Source organism: Microcaecilia unicolor, chromosome 3 (assembly GCF_901765095.1).
Source record: "Microcaecilia unicolor chromosome 3, aMicUni1.1, whole genome shotgun sequence".
Taxonomy (NCBI): Eukaryota; Metazoa; Chordata; class Amphibia; order Gymnophiona; family Siphonopidae; genus Microcaecilia; species Microcaecilia unicolor.
The window spans coordinates 251,731,933-251,755,401 of NC_044033.1; the positions used below are offsets into that span (position 1 = coordinate 251,731,933).

Below are 23,469 nucleotides of genomic sequence, written 5' to 3' on the forward strand. Positions count from 1 at the left end.
CTCATAGATTCTGTGACTGGTTGCAGGGGGCCTGGCTATTTTGGGGTGGGTCCCTCAGTGATCACAATAGGTGTAACAGAACAGTATGAGCTGTTCCCCTTGCTTTCGTAATCTAATACTGAAACAGGTGGGAAATCAGGAGACGAAAGGCAAATTTTGGTTCCAAACAAGGCAACTTTATTGCTAGCAAGTGAACAGCACCGAGTAGCCTCGGGACACTGTGTGTCATAAATCATCTGACGCTTACATTTATACTTCCCTACTGGGCCTGCGCATTTGGCCCCTTACACGTCACAACTGTCATGCGCAGTAAACATTTGTAGTTCTTACAGTACAAAATTGTAGTCCCAGTACGTACACACGTCATAACACTGAAATGATACTGGCAAGAAAAACGAAACTTAGCAGCTTATTCTGTACACACACACAATGCTCCTTTCTAGCACAGGAGATAAGGTGCGGCTCAGGAATGCAGGGGGGTGTCAGCACCCTCCAAGGTCGCCTATTCAGATGGCGTTGCTACGTGCAAGCTGGTCTTGTATAGGCCTTGCAAACTACTGTTACAAGCTATATGTCTAATAGCCCTGCATTCTGTCTGTACATTAGTAAACAGCAAACTTCTTTTGTTAGTAAACAGTAAAACTGGATAAGGCACAAATGTCCAGTGCAGTAATAAGGTGTGGCCAAACAGCCAAAAGCAGAGGTAGAGTGCATAAGTAAAAGTCCATCAGTAGGCACAAAACATGAGGTTGTCCTGTTGCTCAGTAGTATTCAGGTAGTACCGGCGTTCCACTCCTTCATTCCCCCCTTTTGATACTTGAACATCCATTCTGGTGGAGAGTATCACCTCCATGAACCCTGAAAAGGAAAGAAAGGACAAGGATAGTTAGCGAGGGAGGCAACAAGCGAGCCCTAAGCCCTTGCACAGCCGTTGGTTGCTTCGCCGGGGTTGAGACGGAGGGCCCCTAGTGGAATCCCCCCCCCTTTGTAGCCGGTCTTTTGCTGGCACAAGGGTGATGGCCCATTGAGTGACTCAGGGGGTTCAAAGTGCACATCAGCCACAAGGTGCTTCATCATCAGCTTCATCAGACTGGGGAATGGGGGAGTACATCTGGAGAGCCATAAGCTGGGCAGCAGCACGGCGATCAGCGATGCTTTCCATGGTGGAGCGGAGACACCTGAAAACTAAGGGGAGAGACAAAGGTATTAATAGGCAAGACAGCAAGAACAGGCCACCCATGACGAGGAGGCCTTGCAGGCTCCCGGAGGTTGGGAGCCAGCTGGTGAGGGAGGAAGTCCAATCCCACGCAGTGTTCCAGGTCTGGACGGGGACGTGGGCTAGTTTGACCATCCGGTCAGTTATTTCCCTGATGACATGGCTCTGGTCATCAATCTGTAAGCAGCAATTACTGAGGTTAAACTTGCCACACACCCCGCCCTCCTGGGCTAAGAGGTAGTCAAGAGCCAAGCGATTTTGGTAGACGGCGGTAATGAGCTTAGTGTTCTGTCGAGCTAGGATATTGAGGGCCAGGGCCGAATCGTTAGTAAGGATTTCGAGTACGGCCTGTAGGCGAATAATGCGATTCAGCATATAGATAGGGGTACGGTACCCGTATGTACCATCTTCAGCCCACGTGGCCGGTCCATAGTAGTGAATGATGCGTTCAGGCGGCCACTCGTTGTCTTTCCAGTCTCCAATTTGGACTTTGGGCTTGACGGGTGGGAAAGACCGTTTGCGTCTGGCCGGGTTATCAGGCCCCTTTTCCACGTATAGGGGGATACCCAGGGTTTCGCCGACTCGCAGGGGCAGAAGGAAAAAACTAGGGCGGACAGTGCCCAAGAGACAGGTACCGTACCAGCGGGCCGGGAGCTGTTCGTAGGCCCTGCGCCCGCAGATATAGTAGTAGCCCTCCGGGGCTACCCACTTGAGGGAGGCATTACCTCCGTATGTCCATGTCGTGTTCAAGGTGGGTTCTGTCCAGATAGGCTCCGGGGCGGGCAGGTTGTCCGTTTGCCACCAGGTCGTCCGGCTGCCATTATACTGAAGAACCCCCGTACAAGCAGAGTCTCCCACTGGTACAGAGTAACGCTTCGATGGCGCTCGACTAGCGCAGAGGGTACCTATGATATTTGTTCTTAGGGCCCATTCGTACGGCTTCGGCCGTTGGGGAAAGGTAATGTTAGTGGTGTTGAGTGCATCCCATGTGTGTTGTCGGATCTCTCTCGCTTCCCAGGGCCATTGTTCACCCATGTCGGTGCCTCCACAGACGAAACAGTTGGCAATTCCGAGGGAGAGGGCGATGTTTTCAGCCAAATTGAGGAACATATTTCGGGCTTCTGGGGAAATGGGGAATTTAGTCTCGGTCTGCTCAGCACGAGCAATTTCATCAAATACGTCTTGGTAGCCGACAACAGTAGTCTGGTAGTGCGTAGGAGGCTTCGTTTCGAGACTCTGATATATGGTAATATATGTCAACGGATCCATTCCTCCGCCGTCAATGCCGAGGCCCCACGTTCCTCTCCAGGGCATGTCGTGTCCTCGGATGGGCCAGTCTAGGGACACATAGTTACCAGAACCTCGACGAAATTCGCCCAGGCCGGCGCATCCGGCATATCCTCCTCCCGTATAAGCACATACTCGGTCCCAGCCCGAGGCTCGAGTGTCGCCGGCGCATGGGAGCCACACCCACGGGGAGCAGCATCTCATGTCTGGACTGAAGGGGCAGACATACTTGTGGTCCTTAACGTATGCCTCTCGCCAACTCTGGCTACTACTACTACTACTATTTAGTAGTAGTAGTAGTAGCCAGAGTTGGCCACATACGCAGGGAGTCCTACGCTGAGGGTGACATTGTAGTATCTTGGTTTGGTAGGGCTGTGGCAGATAGTGAGATTCCCTTGGAGGCATCTGTGGAACTGTTGGAGGCCATTCGGAGTGATGAGGGCACAAGTCGGGAGAAGCTGGCAATCGCCTTCCGGGGGCTGCGTCTGGTGAATGAGGGTAGTGACTAGGTGATATCCTCCCTCTATACGGTGGCGCACGAGGCGCAAACATTCAGTGCAATTCAGGCTCAGGGTGGCAGGATAGCTCGAAACTGCACACAGGAGAAGGAAGATGGTCAGCATTATATATGTGGTGGGAGGTATCCGAGCTTTTGCAGCAAGAAGATAATGAGGCCCACGATAAAGGCTGCGATAAACAGAGAGCCAAAAACGCAGTGGGTCCAGAAGCTGATTTCCTGTTGTTGGGCAGGCATGAATCTGGTGGTTCACGTTTTTCTCAGAGTCAGCCGTAATGGAGCGTCAGGATGTAGGTGCGCACGCCAACGCTTCAGGGTGCTGCTAGTGGGAGCAGCAGGTTTCAGTCGGGTCCAATGTATCCACACTCGGCTTCCTGCAATTTTAACAGCGGTTGAGGTCGTTAGGAGAACAAGGGAGGGCCCCTTCCATTTGGGCTTTAGGCAGTCAGATTCATCCCACTCTTTTACCCAGACCTCGTCTCCCACCCTGAACCTGTGCGTAGGATTGGTGAGGACCAAGGGAGCTACTCTTTCAGTGTACTGCTGGATGTCTTGCACTACCTGGTGTAAGGCTCTCATCTGTTTCACTAAGGAACTCTCACCCTGTATCTGCAAGGAGTCGGGAAAGGAGGGTAGTGGTGGTGGCCTAGCATACATCATCTCGTAGGGAGTAAGGCCGGTAGCCTTGGGGGTACACCTAAGATGCAGCAAGGCCAGTGGAAGCAGGTCGGGCCATTTGGCTTTTGCTTCTTGGCATAGCTTGGCTAGCTGGTTCTTCAGGGATCGGTTAGCCCTCTCCACTACTCCACTGCTTTGGGGTCTCCAGGCGCAATGCAACTTCCAATCGAGGCCCAGTCTGGTACTGAGCTGTTGTGTTACTTCACTAGCGAAGGCGGGGCCGTTGTCAGAGTTTATTTGCTTGGGGAGGCCGTATCTGGGTAGGATTTGATGAAGCAGTAGGGAGGTAACTTCTTTAGCCATTTCCGTTCTAGTGGGCTGGGCTTCAATCCATCCGGTGTAGGTACACACGGCGATGAGGATAGCTTTGTAGCCGCGCGCCGGGGGCATGTGTGTGAAGTCAATCTGGCACACGTGGAAAGGGCTGGTGCCTCGGAGAACATGTCCTGGCATAGGGCCGGGCCCCGTTCGAGGGTTGGTCCAGGCCAAGGCTTCGGGTATCCATATGCGCCCATCCTGTAGTATCCACCAGCCATTGCGTGACTGTAGACCCTCTTGTTGGGCCCATTCCGTTTCTTGGGGGGTGTAAATAGGGGTCTCCATAGGGAGCTGGACGACGAGTACGGGGTCAGAAGGGTGAGAGGAGTAGGGGAGCTGACTTGCCCTTTTTGCAGCGTCGTCTGCCCGCTGATTTCCCCGGGCGATAGGGTCCGTTCTTCCAGTGTGGGCCCTGCAGTGCATCACAGCCACCTTCTTCGGCTTCCATACCGACTCGAGTAATTGGCAGATCTCAGCGGCATTTGCAAGTCCTTTCCCTTCAGCTGTCAGAAATCCCCTCTCCTTGTACAAGGCTCCGTGCACCTGGAGGGTGAGGAAAGCGTATTTGGAGTCGGTGTAAATGTTGACAACTTTTCCTTCAGCCCACAGGAGGGCTCTGGTGAGGGCGATCAGCTCCTCTTTCTGGGCTGATGTTCCGGGTGTCAGAGCCATAGCCTCGATCACATGGTCCTCAGACACCACCGCATAGCCAGCTCTTCGAATTCCCTCTATCACCTGGCTGCTTCCATCGGTAAAAAGGGTGATGCCCCCTTGCCAGGGTTGATCCTTCAGGTCAGGTCTGCTCGAGTGCACAGTGGCCATTACCTCTTCACAGTCGTGGAGTGGTGGTTCAGGGGCCGGAAGGAGGGTGGCAGGATTGAGGTTGGTCGTGTCCAGGATCCGCACCTCCGGATTTTCGCACAGGAGGGCTTGGTATTTGACCAATCGGGAGTTGGTCATCCATCTGGGTCCGTGGCTCTCGAGTAGGCCGCGGATGGTGTGGGGTGTGGTCACAAAAAGTGTTTGGCCGAACGTGAGTTTATTGGCCTCGTGTATCAGGAGACAAGCAGCCGCAATGCTTCGTAGGCAGCCCGGCCATCCTCGTGCCACGTTGTCCATGCTCTTGGAGAGGTATGCTACAGGGCGTTGCCAGGTACCGACCAGTTGGGTAAGGACTCCAAGTGCCAATCCCTTCTTTTCGTCGATGAACAAGTGGAACGGCTTAGTCACGTCTGGCAGTCCGAGCGCTGGTGGGGCCGCAAGGGCATCCTTAAGGTCCTGAAGGGCTTTCAGTTCGCTTTTCTCCCACTGGAGATCCTGGCCCTCGAGTTCAGGCCCCTTCAGCTTGGCATACAAACTGTGGGTCAGGATAGCAAAATTGATGATCCAAATGCGGCAATATCCAGCGGCTCCGAGGAGTGCCCGTAATTCCTTCTTGTTTGCAGGAGTGGGTTGGTTGCGGATAGCTTGGGTTCGGGGGATACCGAGCCTTCGGGTTCCTTCTCGGAGGCGAAACCCCAGATACTCGACTTCGATCTCGCATATCTGTGCCTTCTTGCGACTGGCCCGGTACCCCTGGGCTTCCAGGGTCTTCAAGAGGTAAAGGGTAGCTTCTGCACAGTCCGTGTACGTTTCACGGGCCACCAACAGGTCATCCACGTATTGGACGACCGGCCCATACTCGTCCTGATACGTCTTCAGGTCCTGGGCGAGTTGGTCGCCGAAGAGGGTAGGCGAGTTCTTGAACCCCTGGGGAAGACGGGTCCATGTATATTGCTGCTTGGTTCCCGTCTGCAAGTCTTCCCACGTGAAGGCAAACAACTTTTGGCTGTCGACAGCAAGAGGGATGGAAAAGAAGGCGTCCTTCAAATCAATGACACTGTACCACTTGGTCTGAGATGGCACTTGGGCTAGGATGGAGTATGGGTTTGGTACGAGGGCAACTATGTCGGCTACCTGGTTGTTGACTTTCCTCAGGTCCTGGACGGGTCTGTACTCGGATGTTCCTGGCTTCTTGACGGGCAACAATGGGGTGTTCCATGCGGATCTGATTGGTTTAAGGACTCCCTGTTGAAGGAGTTTCTGTAGATGTGTGTGCATACTATGCCGGGCTGCATAGGGGATGTGGTATTGTCCTTGGTTGACAACTTGAGCATTTGGTTTGAGCTCAATCCAGATGGGGATAGCGTTAACGGCCAGTCCGCCGGGGTTCAATTCTGCCCATACATCAGGCACTTCATCCATTATGGCTCGCCTCTGCTGGGCGAAAGGGGTGTTCTGGTCGTAACGGCAGTCGCCGGGTCCTACAGTTGGGGGAACGTGTAGTCTCCATTCTTCTCTTACTGGACAGATAAGTGTCACTGGCCGATCTTCAAAGCGAGCTTCCACTTCACCCGTAGTCTTGAACTTCAAGGTGGCCTGGAGCTTACAGAGTAGGTCTCGACCAATCAAGGGGACCGGGCATCCAGGGATGTGTATGAACTGATGGGACACCATCGTCCCTCCGATCTGGACTTGGCGCTCTTTGAGGAGGGGGGCCGCAAGGGATTTCCCGGAGGCTCCCACAATTGGTATAGTTTCTTTCGTGGCTGGGGCTATGGCAGTGGTGATAACAGATCGCTGGGCCCCCGTGTCTAGTAAGGCCTTCATAGATTCTGTCCCCACCCGAATTTCCACCAGAGGGTCAGTGGGGACTCTGCCCTCCCGGTTTCTTCATGCTGTGCTGTCTCGGGTAGCGTCCACAGCCATCTGCCATTCCCTCCGGTCATCCCGTCCTCTCTCTCTTCGGCCCCTTCCACGGCCTCGCCTAGGGGCCCCCGTACGGTCGCCGGTCTCCTCCTCTCTCTGCCGGTCCCATGATTCCTTTTCTCTCGGGTTGTCCCGTATCTCCTCTGGACAATCAGCCCACCAGTGTCCTTCTTGTCGGCAATTTGCACACTGGTTACGCCCTATGGGGGACCGCGTTCCTCTTGTTCTCCTGCCCCTCCCCTTTGGTCTAGACCTCATTCGTTCTTCCAGCACCGTGGCCAACACATCTGCCTTCTCCCGCATCCGTCTGGTCGATTCCTTCCGGGCCTCCACCTTTTCCTCCTGGTCGCGATATCCGAACACGCGATCAGCTATAGCTTTCAGTTGGCTGAGGCTCATCCCTTCGAACCCCTCTGTTCTCTGTAGCTTTCTTCGTATATCCGGTGCCGACTGGCTAACAAAACTCATAACCACGGTTGGGAGGTTCTTAGGGTCCTCGGGATTTATCGGGCTGTGCCTCCTGAATGCTTCCATAAGTCGTTCAAGGAAGTCCCCTGGACTCTCGTCCTTTTGTTGGACCACACTGTGGATTTTTCCCATGTTGGTAACCTTCTGCTTCCCCTTCTTTAAGGCGGCCAGGTACGCCTGCTGGTATCGGCGGATAAAGGTTTGGCCTTCGGCGGTTCGGTAGTCCCACGTAGGGGCAGCGATGGGCGCCTCCGTTTCTATTAGGTTCTGTAAATTGGCATGGGCCGGATTCGCATCCCGGATGGCTTGCTCCATATTTTGTTGTAAAAGGCGGCGTTCTTCAGAGGTCAGGATGTGGGCGCTCAACTGCCTAAGGTCTGCCCAAGTTGGATTATAGCTGTATATAATGCCTTCCACCAGCTCTATCAGCTGCTCGGGTTTCTGGTCGTAGGACGGCCCATGGAATTTCCAGTTATACAAATCGGCACTTGAGAAGGGAACGTGGCTATAAACTGTTGATTCGATGGGCTGGCCCCCCCCTTCCGCCGGGTTAGGGGTATAGGTGGTGGACTGTCGAACTGGGAATAAGTGGGAGGTTCCCCCTTTTCGGCTGGACGGAAGGGCCTGTTGCGGACTCGATTGGGGGAACCGAGTAATGTTCTTCACAACCCGTTTACTCTTCCGTGTGGTTGCGAGGCCAGGTGACTCAGGTGAGGCTGGGCGGGACGTCTCCCCGGCATCCGACTCTGACCCGGAAGTCTCGGCGTCAGCGGGGCCTTCGGCTAGGCCCGTAAGGTCAGGGTACATAGGAGCATAGGGCGGCGGCGCAATGTCGTCTTCGTATGCTTCCGCCGTAGCAAGTATCGGGGCTTTTGGAGGCTTCTTTTCGGCCGAACCCTGAACTTTCCCTGCGGTTTTCTTTGGGGGTTTTTTCCTAGAAAGTGTGTTGGTAGTACTGGGCGTAGTTCCTGTTGGATTATTTTTAGTAAATAATTAGCAGATTTTAGTACACACAGCTTCAGCTTTAGAAATGTTAATTTCTTTCTTCATCTCTCTCTCATTCACCCCTGAATAATTCACTGCTGAGTCACTTTAAAGTTGAAGTAACAAAACATCTGTTTACTCACAGTTTGTAGTTAGATTATAATCAGACAGGCTTATATATACATATTACTATACATTTGTATTATCAGCTCCTTCCATGTGCTTAGATGGTAATGGATGCTCACACCACCATAGATCCTCTCAGGTTAGGAGAGATCATGAGCTCCATGTGCTCCATGTGCTGCATCTGCTGCATCTAACCCCCACAGGAAGTTACATAGCTGTGTGACCTCTCTAAGTAATTCACATCAGAGGTCACAGAGTAATCACAGAGAAATAATAGGTGACAGGCAATGCATGTAAAATACAATTACATTCCAACAAACCCCTTCTCATGCATAACTGTCATGCAATTATTTATTCATACAAAGTCCAAGCTTTATACGCAGATTCACAAAATGTTCTCTGGGTAACGGTTTGGTCATGATGTCAGCTGTCATCTCACTGGTGTGACAATAGTGTAGACTGATGACCCCTTCTTTCGCCAACTCTCGCACGTTGTGGTATTTCGTTGCGATGTGCTTGGTGCGTGACTGAACCTTGTCATTCTGTGACAGTCGGATGCAGCTCTGATTATCTTCCATTATCTGGATTGGTCTCTTTTCAGCTATTCCAAAATCCAGCAAAAGTTTTTCAATCCACATCAGTTCTCTGCACGCTTCCGATACGGCCACGTATTCAGCTTCTGTAGAAGACAAACTCACAATACTTTGTTTATGACTGGCCCATGAAATTTGTACATTTCCATACATAAACACATATCCACTTGTGGATTTATAATCAGAATGATCCCCTGCCCAATCTGAATCACAGTAACATATTAGTTTTGGATTACTATTGGCTGAAATCTTTAATTTACAATCAATGGTACCCTTTAAATACCTTACCATCCTTTTAACTGCAGTCCAATCTGATTTGGTAGGTGAGCTGACCCTTCTGCTCAAAATTCCTACTGCATTTGCTATATCAGCCCTGTATGTGGTAGCTAGATATAAAAGCTTACCTATGGCTGATCTATATTGGATGTTATCTGGTAAAGGTTCTCTTACTGTTTCATCCTTCAGAAAATCAGTGATCATGGGAGTGCTTACAACTTGGGCATCTTGCATACCTAAACTTTCAATAAGCTCATTTATTTTCTGCTTCTGGCTTAGAAGATAAGAACCATCATTTTGTTTCTCAATTTCTATGCCAAGATAGTATGACACATTTCCAAGTTCTTTTATCTCAACATTCTGGTTTAAACACTTTACAATGTCCTTGTACTCTTGCTCACTTTTGCTTGCAATGAGCAGATCATCAACAAAAGCTAAAATGTATGCATATTGTCCATTTGTGCACCTAGTGTACAAGCATTTATCTGCTTCACCTTGCTTAAATCCTAAATTTGTCAATATTTCATGCAATTTTTCATTCCAACATTCTGCACTTTGCTTTAATCCATAAAGACCTTTGTTTAATTTACACACTAGCTGTCTTTGTTTTGTATTTATGAAACCTGTTGGCTGTTCCATGTACAAGTCTTCAGTTATATCTCCGTGAAGAAACGCTGTTTTCACATCAATGTGGTTGACTTGCATGCCTTTTGAGACTGCAATGCTCAGAAGTGTTCTGATTGTCGTGTGTTTCACTACAGGTGCAAACACTTCATCAAAATCTTCTCCATATTTTTGAAGATATCCCTTTGCCACTAATCTGGCTTTATACCTTTCCACTTTTCCTTGTGCATTCCTTTTTAACTTGAATACCCATTTGCATCCTATAGCTTTCTTGCCAGGAGGTAATTTTGTAAGAATCCAAGTATTATTTTTATCCAATGCATCAATTTCTTCTTGTGCAGCTTTACGCCATTCAGCAGCTTCTTCTGCTGGCATTTTCTCAATCTCATCCCATGTTAAGGGCTCTTGAGCTTCTGCTGACTTTGTTAGGTAAGACAGTCTTGGGGGTGGAACACCTTTGTTTTCCCTGGATGAGCGTCTGACAACAGGTTGGTCTGACCTTTCCGCATCCTCTAAATCTGAGAGTCCTTCTCCAATTGATTCCCCTTCTCCAACTGTACTGTCTTCTTCAATGATCCTTTCTGTGTCTGCTTCCTCTGCCTGTTCCTCGTTAGATACAGGTGAGTTGCTTTCAGACATCTGCCTTGGTATGGCATTTATATACACTGGCATGTCTATTATTGTTCTAGTTTCATATTCTGGATGATAAGGCTCATCTGGGATAATCCAGCCTTTATCAACCCTTTTGTTTTCATCAAAATATGTAACATGTCTTATGCCAACAATGCCAGTTTTCATATTCAAAATTCTATATCCTTTGTGTCCTGGAGCATAGCCAACTAAAATGCCCCTTTCTGTTGTGGAATCCAGCTTATGCCTTCTTTGCTTTGGTATATGAGCATATGCTGTACTTCCAAATGTTCTTATGTGTGACAGGTTTGGCTTCCTACCATGCCATGTCTCATGTGGTGTGCGCTCAGCGCCTTTAGTTGGCATTCTGTTTTGTAGGTACACTGCTGTGAGAATGGCTTCCCCCCATAGTCTTTTAGGGAGATTGCTATCTGACAGCATACATCTGGTCATTTCCACAATTGACCTAAATTTTCTCTCTGCAACAGAATTTTGCTCTGGTGTATAAGCTACTGTTGTGATATGCTGAATGCCTTCTTGTTCTAGAAATGTGCGCATGCTTTGTGAAATGAACTCACCACCATTGTCGGTCTGAAGAACCTTTGGTTTTCTTTCAAATTTATTGCTCACCATGGCTACGTATTTCTTCAGCATGTCTGTGACTTGACTTTTCTCTTTCAGCAAATAGGCCACACAGTATCTAGAGAAATCATCCAAGAATATTAGCACAAATCTGTTATTTCCCAATGATGGGATATTAAACGGTCCACATAAGTCACTGTGTATTAAGTCCAGTACTTTATTACTCCTATTTCCTGTGTATGCAGGAAATGAGGGTCTCACACCTTTTTGAGTAACACAGTCTATGCATTTCTCCATTTTACCAGCATCTGCACTTATCTGAATGCCAGTGGCTAGTTGCTTACTGTAAAGATCCTGGATCACCTTAGAATCACGATGTCCCAGGCGGCGGTGCCAGATTTCCGGACTACATTTACCATCATTCTTCCTTACTTGCGCCATATGTGAGGCTTCACCTGAAATGTTCAGCTTATAAACATCATTATGCATAAAAGCTTCAGCATACACTTCATCATTTTTAGAGATTGTGCACTTACTGTTTTCAAAATGAATCACAAATCCCTTCTTATCTAATGTAGATACACTAAGCATATTGCAAACTGCTTGGGGAATATACAAGACATCACTTACAGGAATTTCTTTAACTTCATTAGACACTTTGCATTTTAAGAATCCAATACCTTTTGCTTGGATCTTAGCAGTCCCTGCGTTTGCAGTTTTAAGAATACCTTCCTCTGGACACATTTCCTGAAAGAAATTCTTACAATTGGTTAAATGGCATGTGCTCCCCGAATCCAAAATCCAAGTACTTTCATTTGAATTATTATTTACCATAGTCAAAGATTTTTCTGCCATTAGAAAGCCCTTGTGTTTATCTTTGTCCTTCATACATTTCCTGGTTTGAAAATTCTTTAGTTCCATTGGCTTAGGTGAGCTAGAGGGAGTGTTTTGTGTTTCCTTACACCATTTAGATACATGTCCCTCCTTTCCACATGAGTAGCAAATCAGCTTGCCCTTGGGTGGAGTTTTCCCATAGCTCCGCCTTCCTCTGTTCTTTGCCAAGAAATTTGTTTCATTTCTCTCTGACTTGCTTTGAGAACACATCTCCTCAGAATCATTTATTATGCATTCCTGCCTTAGTTTTGATGTTGTCTGTTCAAAAGATTGCCCTTCAATGGCCTCATTTACAGACCTAAAAACATCAAACTTCTTTGATAGTGAGGTAAAAAGAAATGCTCTTTTCAATGCATCACACATGGGAATTCCAGAAAGTTCTAGCTTTTGAAATGAAGACATAAGATACATAATGTGATCATTACATTTACTTTTATCCCTTAATTTGGTTTCATTCAACTCTGCCAACCAAATTGGTTGCTGCTTTGCATATGTAGTTGCATACATAGTTCTCAGTTTATATAAAATGTCCTTTGGTGTATCTTTTCCCTCCACTAATATGGCTTGTTTCTCTGAGAGAGCTTCCAAAAGCATGCACTTCACATAATAGTTTGCATTGTCCCATTCAGCCATATTTTCAGCTGTTCTGTCTTGGTCTAAGCATATATCTAATCTTTTTGCTCGAAGGAAACATATGAATCTTAATTCCCACTGCCGATAATTAAACTCAGTTAATCTAGGCACCTTGAGAGAATAGAAAAATGGTGAATTTCCTCCCTCAGCCATTTTCTTAGCCTTCTGTCTGCTGTGTGGGGGGAGAGAGAGACAGACTGAATCTTTCCTTTAAAACTTAAGAGAAAAATGTGGCCTTTTTTTCTGCCTGGTAATATTTCTCTTCTTTTTCAATTCCTGAGCCCTGGGCCCATAACCCTTTTGTTGGATTATTTTTAGTAAATAATTAGCAGATTTTAGTACACACAGCTTCAGCTTTAGAAATGTTAATTTCTTTCTTCATCTCTCTCTCATTCACCCCTGAATAATTCACTGCTGAGTCACTTTAAAGTTGAAGTAACAAAACATCTGTTTACTCACAGTTTGTAGTTAGATTATAATCAGACAGGCTTATATATACATATTACTATACATTTGTATTATCAGCTCCTTCCATGTGCTTAGATGGTAATGGATGCTCACACCACCATAGATCCTCTCAGGTTAGGAGAGATCATGAGCTCCATGTGCTCCATGTGCTGCATCTGCTGCATCTAACCCCCACAGGAAGTTACATAGCTGTGTGACCTCTCTAAGTAATTCACATCAGAGGTCACAGAGTAATCACAGAGAAATAATAGGTGACAGGCAATGCATGTAAAATACAATTACATTCCAACAGTTCCTGCCTTGACTCTGGTAGCAGGGGGCGTGGTCTCAGTGGCTTCAGTGCTAGGGGCGGTAGGCCGTATGGGGGCGGTCCCTGCGGCCTTCGGGACGGCAGCGGTTGCCGAGCTTTGGAGAGCGAAGGCCAGTGTTGCCAGGTGGGCGGTTTTACCGCCCAATTGGGCGGTTTTCCGCGACCCGCCGCGGGAAATTTTTGCCCGCGGCGGGTTGCGGTTTTTTGGGCTGTTTTTGGCCTTCAGTGCGGTTTTTTCGGCCGCGGGGGGGCGGGGTTAGTGACGTTTTTGGGTGGGGTTAATGACGTTTTGGGCGGGGTTAGTGACGTGAGAGGCGGGGCCGATGACGTGGGAGGCGGGGCCGATGACGGGGAGGCGGGGCCGGTGACGTGGGAGGCGGGGCCGATGACGGGGAGGCGGGGCCGGTGACGTGGGAGGCGGGGCCGGTGACAGCGGGGGCGGGGTTGATGACGGCGGGGGCGGGCGTGATGACACGGGGGTGGGGGTGTCAGGGGCGGGGTTTGTGTTTGGGCGGGTTTTGGGCTGTTTTTTGGGCTCGATCGGGCTGGAAAAAAATTTACCACCTGGCAACCCTGGCGAAGGCATGGGTCGGCAGGGTTCTAAGTTTGGTTTTCCGGCCTTTTCTCTGCTTTACCAACATAAGGGCGGCCTTTTCTACCTTCCGTTGGGCCCAAGCCGGCGGGTCCCGGACTACATCCAACCACGCTTCTATGTATGGAATGTCCTCGGGACAGCCTGGGTTTCCCTCAATTATAACAATATTCATGACCGCCGCCACTTTTTCATACTCGAATGACCCTTCCGGGGGCCATCCAGCAATTCCTAGCCCTGGCCACATAAATTGACATCTCTGTATCATCCCGGCCCTGCTACATTTATCTAGGTCGAACACTTCGCTAAAGTGTTCCGTCATTAAATCTAACGGTGAGGACCCACCCCCGCCCATCCTAACCTGAGTGCCAAAGGACAGGTGACGGACAAAGGGGGAAAGGGGAGGTGGAGGAGTAAGGGGTCTCGTTCCACCAGACACAGAAGGGTCAACACTCGGCCTGACCAGGACGCGGTCGCCCGGCCTGGAACTGCAAGCCCATTCACACACTTTCATACGCCACAAGAAACCCTCCCGTTCGCCGCTCGGTTTCGTCGTCGGAGCCTAGTGAGTTTCGGGACCTAGTCGGATACCAATAGTCCGTATTAGTCACTGGCTAAAAGAGGGTGATCACGCCTCTTCTTCGGTCCTTACTGGGCCGGTCACTACGTAGAGTATACTCGCCTGTCCGCCGGGGTCGCAGGCTGCGCCGTCGTACGCTTCTCTCTGAAATGGAAAAAGGTGCCTTGTCGGAACCACACAGCCCCCTCTACAGTCAGGCGGAGTGGATCGGCCCTCCTCCGGGAGATGGACGCTGAAATCAGCGGTGGCCACTCACCACCTTCTCAGGTGGGGGTCGATGACCCGATCCGACCGCAGTGGGGGAGGGGAAGAATATAATCCGATTCCCCTTTCTACTTCTGTCCCATCTGGGTCGCCAATGAAACAGGTGGGAAATCAGGAGACGAAAGGCAAATTTTGGTTCCAAACAAGGCAACTTTATTGCTAGCAAGTGAACAGCACCGAGTAGCCTCGGGACACTGTGTGTCATAAATCATCTGACGCTTACATTTATACTTCCCTACTGGGCCTGCGCATTTGGCCCCTTACACGTCACAACTGTCATGCGCAGTAAACATTTGTAGTTCTTACAGTACAAAATTGTAGTCCCAGTACGTACACACGTCATAACACTGAAATGATACTGGCAAGAAAAACGAAACTTAGCAGCTTATTCTGTACACACACACAATGCTCCTTTCTAGCACAGGAGATAAGGTGCGGCTCAGGAATGCAGGGGGGTGTCAGCACCCTCCAAGGTCGCCTATTCAGATGGCGTTGCTACGTGCAAGCTGGTCTTGTATAGGCCTTGCAAACTACTGTTACAAGCTATATGTCTAATAGCCCTGCATTCTGTCTGTACATTAGTAAACAGCAAACTTCTTTTGTTAGTAAACAGTAAAACTGGATAAGGCACAAATGTCCAGTGCAGTAATAAGGTGTGGCCAAACAGCCAAAAGCAGAGGTAGAGTGCATAAGTAAAAGTCCATCAGTAGGCACAAAACATGAGGTTGTCCTGTTGCTCAGTAGTATTCAGGTAGTACCGGCGTTCTACTCCTTCAATACCACAATACTGGTGAACAGCAAAAAATAAACCCAAAGGGTAAAATAATTTACAGTTCTTAGTCTATGGGTATAGCCCTCAGAGACCGAGGATTAACCAAGGTCTGACCTGCAAGACTCCAGTATCTACACGAGATTATAGTGTCTGCGGTCCTCTCTCTTTCATAGGGCTTAACTTATACCCATATTAATTTGCTTATATACAAAAAATCATTTCCATAGTTTGTATCAAAACACTCATTCTTTATGCTGAATATTGCAAACTGAGTAAACAGTGAAAACTTCAAGGCAACACTTAGCTTTCACTGAAGTGACGCAACAACCCCTCTGGTTGGATAAACAACGGGGCCCATATCGTTTCGCCTTCTTACAGGCTTCCTCAGGTTTTGCCCAATACAAATGTTAGACTGGGGTATCACCTAATGTAGAACATACATTCAGCAAATAAAGACTTATATTAAACTCCATATCTATGAACTTAAGTGAGGCTGATAAGCCATATTGTTAAAACCCACCTAACTCTGGAAAACTCAATACATAAGCTAAGCTTCATAGGGCTAAAGATATTCAATGTCATACAAAGCAGTTAGCAAATACTTCACAGGGCTAAAGATATTCAACATTATACGAAATGAATAACAAATGTCCCACGCTCGAAGACGATGTTTTGAGATCTTTAAAGTACATATTCAGATGGAATGACCTTAGCAAATGAAGCAACCTTAAAAAATGCCTACAGAGAAAAGATATACACAAAAAGCTAATTCTCAGGAGTTCAGTCAAACTGAACCACAATACAGAGGTCACACAAGAACGTAGCGCTATCGTTTGCATTTCAAAATAATACCGACAGTGCTTACTCTACCTTGGCAGAAAACTCAACTGAAATTAAAAGACTTACTTAACCATGCAGCGGCGCAAATGCAGGGACCGATTCTTAACGGGTCCTAAACTATCCTCAAATGGGTGCGCGCTAACTAGGCGCTTATAGCGTAACCAACGTCCATTACGTGATGACATCACTGGGCAGATACCTGAAGCTATCAATGAGGATGTCATACGTTCCTCTAAGCATATGTACGTCAATGATCTAATAGTGTGGAGGATTACGGGACCACTCCCACAGCGTGATCACGTCACTCCGACGTAGCGATATTGTACTGATAAAGATGCACTATGAGAAAAACATCACACAGAGAACTCCTTACTTACAGTGAATCATCCTTATTAATATGCTCGCAGAGACAAAAATATATCATGATTTACTGATGACACATCACTAATATTTTTCTCACAGCGCGTATTCTGGCAGCCTAATATAGACAAACCTCATATACTGATACACTGGCAGAGACTGGACTATATCATAATTTCCTCATAAAAAATAATAGCCAATATAGTCATAAGTACATAAGTACATAAGTAGTGCCATACTGGGAAAGACCAAAGGTCCATCTAGCCCAGCATCCTGTCACCGACAGTGGCCAATCCAGGTCAAGGGCACCTGGCACGCTCCCCAAACGTAAAAACATTCCAGACAAGTTATACCTAAAAATGCGGAATTTTTCCAAGTCCATTTAATAGCGGTCTATGGACTTGTCCTTTAGGAATCCATCCAACCCCTTTTTAAACTCCGTCAAGCTAACCGCCCGTACCACGTTCTCCGGCAACGAATTCCAGAGTCTAATTACACGTTGGGTGAAGAAAAATTTTCTCCGATTCGTTTTAAATTTACCACACTGTAGCTTCAACTCATGCCCTCTAGTCCTAGTATTTTTGGATAGCGTGAACAGTCGCTTCACATCCACCCGATCCATTCCACTCATTATTTTATACACTTCTATCATATCTCCCCTCAGCCGTCTCTTCTCCAAGCTGAAAAGCCCTAGCCTTCTCAGCCTCTCTTCATACATATATAAGCTTGTGCAGACATACAACACTAATCAAATGCACATTTCTGCACATTTCTGTGAATGCAAAGATACACACTGTATTCTTAAGATTGTAACTCATTGAAAGACAGGTATCACTATGCTCAATAGAATGCATGCCATTCAATAGAATTATTGAGACCATGCGGTTCAACAGAATTGAGATTAAAGATCCATCTTGTCTCTTTTCTCTGGAGCATAAGTTTGCGATTACCACCCCTTTGAGATACCTCCACTTTGTCTATAACACAACATCTTAGATCTTCAAATGTGTGTTTTAATGCTACACAGTGTTCAACCATTGGCTCTTTCATCACTGCTCTACGTATGTTAGATTTGTGTTCAGAAAGTCTGATTTTAAGCTTTCTAGTAGTCATGCCTACATAAATTTTGTTGCATGGACATGTAAGAGTATATACTACATGGTCTGTGCAGCAGTTGGAAAAATGCTTGAAAGAAACAAGAGTATTGGTATGAGCATTGTAAAATGATTTCGTCTGTGTCATGATCTTGCAGTGTGAACAGTTACCACACTTAAAATGTCCCACAGTTTTAAATGATTTGGTAGTTGTCAAATCTGCAGGACTCAACTTGTCTTTTAGGTTATTAGCTCTAGAAAAGGCTAATCTCAATCTTTTCTTTTGGAAAATGGGTAAAGATTGTAAAATGTCCCATCTATTTCTGAGAATACTGGCAATATGCCTCAAACCATAGTAATGGTGTCCTGATCAATGCTTCTGGAAGAAGTGGTAGATAACAGAAGTTCTCTATTGTTGAATTTTGCTCTGCGGTAGGCTCTTTTAAGAACCTTGTTAGAATAGCCACGTTCTCTAAGTTTACTCTTGAGATCCTTCGCTTGTTGTTTAAATGTGACGTCATTGCTGCAAATCCGCCTGATTCTCAAAAATTGAGAAAATGGTAAGTGTCATGCATATGTTGAGGATGACAGCTGCTCTGGTGAAGAAAGGAATTTCTTTCCGTTATCTTATGATGCACTTTGGTAGAAAATCCTCGACTGGTCTTCTCTACGTCAACATCTAGTTAGCTAATATTGGTATTAGAAATATTGCTGGTGAATTGAATATTTGAATTGCAACTGTTCAGCCAAATCATGAACAGGGAAAAGGCCTCTACTGAGCCTCTCCATAACAAAAAGATGTCATCAATATAACGCCACCAACAAGCTATCAGTTCTTCAAAAGGTGAAGACTTCAGCCACTCGTTCTCGAATTGCTCCATAAACAGGTTTGCCACAGACGGGGCGAAAGTAGCACACATTGCTACTCCACTCTTTTGTAAGTAAAGAGTTCCATTGAAAATAAAATAGTTCTCTGTCAGGGCTAGGCGTGCCAATTTCATAAGAAATTCTGTTGGAATCAACTGTGGTCTCATCCGTTTATCTAACACGTTTCGGATCGTGAACAAAGCCTCTCCTTGAGGGATAGATGTATATAATGATGTCACATCTAAGGTGACCAACATTAGTGATGAAATATCATCGATCCTTATAGAAGCCAATTTTTGTAGAAAATGGGTGCTGTCCCTAATGTAGGAAGCAATTTTAGGGACTTCTGTCTTCAAGAATTCATCCAAAAATTGAGAGAAAGGTTCCAAAACAGATTGTCTAGCGGAGAGAATTGGCCTCCCCGGAGGGTTAGTGGGATGTTTATGGACCTTGGGTAAAAAAATATAAGGCTGGTATTCTGGGGTGAGAACAGCAAAGAAATCTTTTATCTTTCGATGTTATGAATCCTTGTTCTAAAGCTTCATCAGTTATACGATTAATCACTGATTAAAGTCTTTTAGTAGGATTCAAAGATAATTTCACATAGTTTGATGTATCTGTTAGTTGTCTCAATCCTTCCTCTATATATTGTTGTTTGTCCATAATCACTATGGCACCGCCTTTATCAGCCTTTTTATAACTATAGACATCACTTTGTAATCTAAGAATAGCAGCTGACTCAGCACTGCTGTGATTGTATTTCCAAGGGAATTTAAACCCATACTTGGTTTTATATTTGTTGATGTCAGTAAGCACCATCTGCTTAAACATGATAAGTGCAGGGTCCAGTGGACTTTGAGGTTTCCATGTGGACTTAGGATTGAGGACAGTACGTTCATCTCTCGTCTGAGTGTCACCAAAAAAAGTCTTTAAGTGCAATAATCTCATAAATTTTTCAAGGTCTACATTAAATTGAAATTCATTGAATTGCACTGATGGCACAAAAGAAAGGCCTTTGGTTAGAACTTTCTCTTCATCAGTGGTCAGTGATCTGTTGGACAAATTAATCAACACTGATTCTCTTGTTGCGAGCGTGTCCATGGCCTGTGGTTCCACCCGCTTCTGTTTCTTCTCCTTCTGGACCCTCTTCCTCTGCCCCTGAAAAAAGGCTGCTGGTTATTGGTAGGTACTAACTCTTCACTCCCGCTAGAGGAGGAAGATAATGAGGATGAACTTTGAGGAACACGAGTATTCCCTGCGCTGGCTCCTTCACCTGAGCCCTGCCTGTACATCCACGAGTAGATTTTGTAATCCTTCTCATCTCTAGCAAATTTTTTCATTTTGGTTTTTTTAATGCTCTCACAAAATTTATCCATACTTCCCTTGAAATCAGCTAATTGCTTATCAAACTCTTCCAAAGAGCAGTTATTTCTCAATCCTATTATCTCTAGATCTAATTCTTCTTTTAGCTTATTAATTTTCAAATGACAGTTTTCAATAATGAGAAGCATCAAATCACATGAACATTTGTTTAGTATATGGTTCCATTTATCAAGGAACTCTTTGTTGTCCAAAAAGACCTGAGGAGCTTTATTGATTCTTAATCCTCTTGGAATGCGTTCAACTTTACAGTATTCGGCTAATATCCCACTATTGAGCTCCATTTTAATGATCATTTTGTTTTTATTAGTCACATCAGCCCAATTGTTGCTGTTAACAATCGACTCCAAATTTGAAAAGTCAGTTGGTATTTTCAATAAGTTGGTAGCTCGCTCCATAGTGAAGCTATATGCAGAATTCCATGAGTTAGTGGACATACTGATTTAGTATATAAAAATAGGTGTAACAGAACAGTATGAGCTGTTCCCCTTGCTTTCATAATCTAATACCACAATACTGGTGAACAGCAAAAATTAAACCCAAAGGGTAAAATAATTTACAGTTCTTAGTCTATGGGTATAGCCCTCAGAGACCGAGGATTAACCAAGGTCTGACCTGCAAGACTCCAGTATCTACACGAGATTATAGTGTCTGCGGACCTCTCTCTTTCATAGGGCTTAACTTATACCCATATTAATTTGCTTATATACAAAAAACCATTTCCATAGTTTGTATCAAAACACTCATTCTTTATGCTGAATATTGCAGACTGAGTAAACAGTGAAAACTTCAAGGCAACACTTAGCTTTCACTGAAGTGACGCAACAACCCCTCTGGTTGGATAAACAACGGGGCCCATATCGTTTCGCTTTCTTACAGGCTTCCTCAGGTTTTGCCCAATACAAATGTTAGACCGGGGTATCACCTAATGAAGAACATAAGACATACATTCAGCAAATAAAGACTTATATTAAACTCCATATCTATGAACTTAAGTGAGGCTGATAAGCCATATTGTTAAAACCCACCTAACTCTGGAAAACTCAATACATAAGCTAAGCTTCATAGGGCTAAAGATATTCAATGTCATACAAAGCAGTTAGCAAATACTTCACAGGGCTAAAGATATTCAACATTATACGAAATGAATAACAAATGTCCCACGCTCGAAGACGATGTTTTGAGATCTTTAAAGTACATATTCAGATGGAATGACCTTAGCAAATGAAGCAACCTTAAAAAATGCCTACAGAGAAAAGATATACACAAAAAGCTAATTCTCAGGAGTTCAGTCAAACTGAACCACAATACAGAGGTCACACAAGAACGTAGCGCTATCGTTTGCATTTCAAAATAATACCGACAGTGCTTACTCTACCTTGGCAGAAAACTCAACTGAAATTAAAAGACTTACTTAACCATGCAGCGGCGCAAATGCAGGGACCGATTCTTAACGGGTCCTAAACTATCCTCAAATGGGTGCGCGCTAACTAGGCGCTTATAGCGTAACCAACGTCCATTACGTGATGACATCACTGGGCAGATACCTGAAGCTATCAATGAGGACGTCATACGTTCCTCTAAGCATATGTACGTCAATGATCTAATAGTGCGGAGGATTACGGGACCACGCCCACAGCGTGATCGCGTTACTCCGACGTTGCGATATTGTACAGATAAAGATGCACTATGAGAAAAACATCACACAGAGAACTCCTTACTTACAGTGAATCATCCTTATTAATATGCTCGCAGAGACAAAAATATATCATGATTTACTGATGACACATCACTAATATTTTTCTAATATTTTTCTCACAGCGCGTATTCTGGCACCCTAATATAGACAAACCTCATATACTGATACACTGGCAGAGACTGGACTATATCATAATTTCCTCATAAAAAATAATAGCCAATATAGTCCTCACAGCTCGTACATATATAACCTTGTGCAGACATACAACACTAATCAAATGCACATTTCTGTGAATGCAAAGATACACACTGTATTCTTAAGATTGTAACTCATTGAAAGACAGGTATCACTATGCTCAATAGAATGCATGCCATTCAATAGAATTATTGAGACCTTGCGGTTCAACAGAATTGAGATTAAAGATCCATCTTGTCTCTTTTCTCTGGAGCATAAGTTTGCGATTACCACCCCTTTGAGATACCTCCACTTTGTCTATAACACAACATCTTAGATCTTCAAATGTGTGTTTTAATGCTGGGTGGCCTCGCAGTTGAGTACTGGCACCTTTTCTATTGTCTGCTAAAATTGACCTATGGTCCCCAAGTTTTAATGAAAGAGCTCAAGCCCTACACACCAATTCTGCCTTGTCATAGATTCTGTGGTTGCAGGGGGCTTGGCTAATGTGAGGTGGGTCCCTCAGTAATCACCCTACCTCTGAATGGCCTAGCATTTGAGTACCAGCACCTTTTTTTGGAAGAAAAAACACACTGCTTTTCAGTAACAAATTTTAGAAATGTATTCATTCATAGATGTATAAAACTCATAATTTTCATGCAGGATGCCTCTTATGAGATAAGAAAGTCACTCTGGGATACCTGGAAGTTTATGGCTGACCAGTGGGCCAGGAAATATAACCATAAACTGATCTTATCTTCCTGGGCTCTGGCTTCAGATTCCAGCTCCTCTGATGGGCGCTACGAGAGATTAGACAGTACTGTACAGGAACACACGAGGGTCCCTGCTCCACGGAGACTTGAGTCAAATTAAGTTTCAGAGACACCTTACTGTACTTGCTTATTGGTGGGGGAGGAGGGGTAGGCTTATTTTTCCATGAAAGACTCTGAAAATATATTTAATGACACATTCTATGACTAATGGGTCAATGTGGGCGCTGGTCCCTCGAATACTTCATCAGGGACTATAGAAAGCTCATAGTTGCGTGAAGAAGAGTTTACTAGGAATTTGGAGAATCCCGATAAAAGTACTAGAGCTATACTGACAATAATATTAACCTCCTAATTCTATAAAAGGTACTAAACCAGAGGTTTTCAATCCAATCCTTGGGGCACATCCAGCCAGTCGGGGTTTCTAGGCTATCCCTGTGGGGGTATCCTGAAAACCCGACTGGCTGAGTGTGCCTTGAGGACTGGGTTGAAAACCTCTGTACTAAAATGGATGCACAGGGGTCATTTACATGCTAATCGGTGCTAAATTGGCATTAAGTACCGATAGTTGACATCAACTGGCACAATTTGGATGAATTTGAAATTAGGTATGTAATAGGTATGTAATGATTTACACTCCTAGTGCCAAATTTCTATGGTGTGCAACTCCAAGGGCGGCATGGACATGGAAGGGGGCAGAGGCGGGTCAGAATGAACCAAACCAC

General features: G+C 45.8%; 1 protein-coding gene and 1 long non-coding RNA gene across 2 annotated transcripts in view; one reads left to right on the forward strand and one right to left on the reverse strand.

Moving 5' to 3' along the window:
* The window catches only part of LOC115466521 (sulfotransferase family cytosolic 2B member 1-like), a 1,032,539-nt gene that overhangs the window by 353,045 nt on the left and 656,025 nt on the right, over positions 1-23,469 (reverse strand). The window lies entirely within an intron of this gene.
* On the forward strand, positions 29-22,239 carry LOC115466533. The gene is made up of 2 exons (XR_003941559.1): positions 29-70; positions 20,562-22,239. It is a non-coding gene; the product is annotated as an uncharacterized LOC115466533 (long non-coding RNA).